The sequence below is a fragment of the Triticum dicoccoides genome, chromosome 5A (assembly GCF_002162155.2).
Source record: "Triticum dicoccoides isolate Atlit2015 ecotype Zavitan chromosome 5A, WEW_v2.0, whole genome shotgun sequence".
NCBI classification, from domain to species: Eukaryota; Viridiplantae; Streptophyta; class Magnoliopsida; order Poales; family Poaceae; genus Triticum; species Triticum dicoccoides.
Genome location: NC_041388.1, coordinates 270,813,826 through 270,818,984, shown reverse-complemented (window position 1 = coordinate 270,818,984; position 5,159 = coordinate 270,813,826).

Here is a 5,159-nt window from a genome sequence, read left to right as displayed (position 1 = left end):
TGAATGTTAATAAAATTATTATGTCTTGGCATTAGATGATTTATTTTATAAAGCATAAAGTTTCCAATGATTTGCAAAAAGAATGTGTGATTTCAAATATTGGGCATTGAGTCGAATTTGAAAAACTGGATAACCACTATTTTGAATATATATGTGTAAGCTTATCCCAAGGTGCATTTATGTAACATGTACTTCCCTCTATTTACCGATGACCAAACAAAATCATTTCACAGGCTAAAGGGAGTAACCTTTCTTTTCAAATAAGATTGAAAAATCACCCGGCTTCTATGTCAATTGAGGCACAAAATCATCATACCATTGCAGAGTAATCAACATTCAGAGTTTAAGAATAAAAATGCCATAAAGACTATAAGCCAAAAGTCTATGAACATTGAAATCACACCAGATTATGAAAGACACTTTGTCCAGCTATCTTATTACAGGAACGCCACCTAAAATGGTTGACCATAGCCCCATCGACCAGCTCCTATCAATTGCACCCAAATAACATCGACTCCCACACCTCCGCACGCCGAAGAGAGGACCATGTATGGAGCCAGCTAATGGCTCAGTAGATGACAAGCAAAATTGTTGGAATTTTCATCCTATTAAAAACATAATCATTCCTACAATTCCATAGCATACACCTATGCGTATCTGTGCCTTTAGTCTAGGATGAATAACATTCAACCAATTATCAAACATATTGGTTCTAGGAGCCACATAAATGGTTCGCTAGAGGATCATTGAAGGGGGCAATAAAGGAATAAGTGCTGAACCATTTTGTGGTGATCACAGAAGGAAAACTTATTTCTACCTATACATTCCAGCTGCTCGAAGTCTCTTCTTTGTACGTACCAAATGAAAATCATGACTTTTTATGAGACTATAAAAAAACTCGACCAATAGGGGAAGAAGCCCCAACTGATTTTTATATTAAAGAAGAAGATGTGAGACCCAGTGTAGGAACCGAGGTTCGAACCCGTGCCGAGTGGGTGGCAACAGTACACCCTGACCACTAAGCTGAGAGCTCATCCACTTTCTATGGGACTATAAGTTTCCACGTATTTAGAGCAAAAAGCTAGGGCTTCAGTTGACGAGCTTCACACACATAAACTTGACAGTAAAGATCCAGGCGAAGTCAGTTTCCAACAAAAGACATATGGGTGTTGTGATTTTTTTTCAAAAAGAGGACTCTCCGGCCTCTGCATCAGAACGATGCATACGGCCACATTTATTAGAAAGTAATAAGGTTCAACAAAGTCTTCAAGTCTGCGAACAAAAAGCTGGGCTAGCTCACACAGAGCATCAACGCCAAAACAGAAGAAAATAACAAGCCATAACCGGCTGGCAAAAGAACAGATAGGTAAACTAATCGCCTATCTTATTACATGACCGCCATCCAAATCGGTTAAAGATATCCCGCGCTACCATCTCCCACCGGACAGATCCAGTAACCAAATGCTCCCTGGCCACCGTCGGAGTGAGTGAGGACCACATACGGATCAGCGCAGTAGCCCGGAATAAAACCTGCAAAAAATGAATAGTTGTTGTTCTGTTAAATGCCAAATCATTTCTGCAGTTCCAAATTGCCCATAACAACGCACAAACTCCTACACGAATGTGTCTAGCTGTTTCGGGCTCTATCCCAGCAAGCCACGTCCCAAATAACGTGTTGACCGAAGTCGGAGGAGTAATGTTAAAGGCAATTTGCACCGAGCGCCACAACCCTCGTGCCAACGGGCAGTCAAAGAAGAGGTGCTTGATATTCTTTTCCCGATCACAGAAACTACACCTAGTAGAACCTGTCCAGTTACGCTTAACTAGATTGTCCTTTGTTAAAATTACTTGTTTATGAACAAACCACATAAACACTTTAATCTTCAAAGGGACCTTAACTTTCCAAACCTCTTTGGAACTAGGAATCACACTAGAGTTAATAATATCGATATACATCGATTTAACTATGAACTCCCCAGATCTAGTAAGCTTCCACCACAACTGATCGGGCTGAGGGGTTAACTGAATCTCCATCAGTCTATGAACCAAGTGAAGCCATGCTTCCCATCGATCACCCACAAGCACCCTCCTAAATTGAATGTTGAGTGGAATGGACTGCAAAACCGTGGCAACAAGAGCCTCACGGCGCTGAACGATACGATAAAGGGACGGATACTGGGTCGCCAATGGCACGTCGCCAAGCCACGTATCTTTCCAGAATCGAGTGTTGATACCATTACCGACAATAAACCTAGTTCTGTTAAAGAAGGTAGCTTTGATTCTCATAAGCCCCTTCCAGAATGGCGAATCATTTGGTCTGACAGTGACCTGGGATAGGGTCTTGGAATGCAGATATTTACTGCGTAAAATCTGCGCCCATGTTGCCTCCGTCTCAAGTGACAACTTATATAGCCATTTACTAAGCAGGCATCTGTTCTTGACCTCAAGATTTTCAATACCAAGGCCCCCCTGGTCCTTTGGTCGACAGATAATATCCCATTTGGCCAGTCGGTATTTTCTCTTAAGTTCATCACTCTGCCAAAAGAATCTGGATCGATAGAAATCCAGCCGTTTCCTAACCCCAACTGGGACCTCAAAGAAGGATAAGAGGAACATAGGTAAACTCGTGAGCACCGAGTTAATAAGAATCAACCGGCCTCCATACGACATGAGTTTTCCTTTCCAGCAACTCAGTTTCTTCTCAAACCGATCCTCGATGCACTTCCACTCACTGTTTGTTAGCTTACGATGGTGAATCGGAATACCTAGATACGTAAAAGGTAAAGCTCCCACTTCACAACCAAACAATTGTGTATATGCCTCTTGTTCGTCTTTAGCTCTATCAAATCAGAACAACTCGCTTTTATGGAAATTAATCTTAAGCCCCATCAATTGTTCAAATAAGCATAACACTAACTTCATGTTTCTCGCTTTAGCCAGATCATGTTCCATGAAGAGGATAGTATCATCGGCGTATTGCAGGATGGACACACCACCATCGACCAGATGAGGCACCAAGCCACCCACCTGACCGGCTTCTTTCGCCCTCCCAATCAGGAGTGCCAACATGTCAACCACTATATTGAAAAGTATTGGGGACATCGGATCGCCTTGCCTCAGACCCTTATGCGTTTGGAAATAATGGCCTATATCGTCATTCACTTTGATTCCAACACTCCCTTTTTGCGTGAATGCTTCCACCTGGCGTCGCCAAGCTTCATCAAAGCCCTTCATGCGTAAGGCCTGTTGAAGGAACGACCATTTGACTTTATCATATGCCTTCTCGAAATCCACTTTGAAAATAACTCCATCAAGTTTTTTCATGTGGATCTCATGGAGCGTTTCATGAAGGACCACAACCCCTTCCAGGATGTTCCTGTCCGGCATGAAAGCCGTCTGAGTAGGCTGCACCACTGCGTGCGCAATCTGTGTTAGCCTAATCGTCCCAACCTTGGTAAAATTTTTGAAACTGACATTCAGAAGACGGATAGGCCGAAATTGCTCGATTCTTACGGCCTCTGTTTTCTTAGGGAGCAGCGTTATTGTTCCAAAATTTAGTTGGAAAAGTTGCAAATGTCCCGAGAACAGATCATGGAACATCGGCAACAGGTCCCCTTTAATAATATGCCAGCACTTCTTATAAAACTCAGCCGGAAAGCCATCCGAACCGGGTGCCTTATTATTTTTCATCTGGGATACCGCCTCGAAAACCTCCTTTTCCAAAAAAGGGGCGGTTAATATATCGTTCTCCTCAGCCGTAAGTTGAGGTACATCTTCGAATCTAGACTCATCCAGAGACACACAGTTCTCCTCTGGTGGTCCAAACAATCGTTTGTAATATTCAGTAATGTAAAGCTTCAAATTTTCCTGCCCGATAATCGTACCCTCATCTTGTTCTAGCTGGAATATTCTCTTCTTCCTATGTTTGCCATTGGCAATCATGCGGAAGAATTGAGTGTTCGCGTCCCCCTGGACCACTCTTCGAACCTTGGCCCGCAGAGCCCACTTCAATTCTTCTTCACGAAGGAGTTCTTTGAGCCTCATCTCAGCATCAAGTTTGGTATGAAGCTCGGTGGCAGGTAACACCGTGGTTTCTGCTTTTACATCTAAAGGCTGAATAAGGGCAAGGAGCCGTTCCTTTTCAACCTTATAGACCCCACTGAGATGTTTAGCCCACCCACGTAGGAAACTTCTCAGATGCCTAATCTTATTCTGCCAGTGCTCAAGCGCATTCCTACCGCCTGCATCCTTGGCCCACTCTCTGGCTACGAGCTCCAGGAACCCTTCTCTTTCGAACCACGCAAGCTTGAACGAGAACAAATTCTTGTTGCCCGAGTAGGTAGCCCCACCAGAGTCAAGAAAAAGAGGTGTGTGATCAGAGATCCCGCGAGAGAGAGCCTGGACTGTTACCAAGGGAAACTTCTGTTCCGATTCGACACTTGCAAGTACCCGATCCAACTTCTCAAACGTTGGATTTGGCATGGCATTAGCCCAAGTGAACTTCCTACCTGAAAGCTCAATCTCTCTCAGATCCAAGCTTTCAATGATAGTGTTGAACATGAACAACCATCTCCCGTCAAAATTATCGTTGTTCTTCTCATCACGTCTCCTAATAATGTTAAAGTCTCCCCCAACGAGAATGGGGAGCTGCTCAGAACCACAAACTCTAACTAGGTCGGCCAAGAAATCCGGTTTGAATTCTGCCTGCGCGGCACCATACACCGCCACCAGAGCCCAATCAAAACCGTCAACCTTGGACCGCACCCTGAACTTCACCGCAAAATCTCCCATGACCACACTTTGAACTTCGAGAGAATCGCATCGAACACCAAGTAAGATCCCTCCCGATCTCCCTCTCGGTGGCAGACAATACCAGTCAAACTCAATACCCCCCGAAAGAGTGTTGAGAAATTGTGGTGAAAAATTCGATCTACCCGTTTCCGACAATGCAATAAAATCCAGTCGATGTTCGATGGATGCATCTGCAAGAAACCTTCTTTTAGCCAAGTCCTTAAGACCTCTGCTATTCCAAAAGATTCCTCTCATATCTCGTCGTGGAATTTTTTAGCCGTGCGGATCCTAGCACTCCTACGCACTGCGGACGTTGGGTAAATCTTGCGCTTCCATTTGCGCTTAGGGCTGGTCCTCGCGCCTGCCCG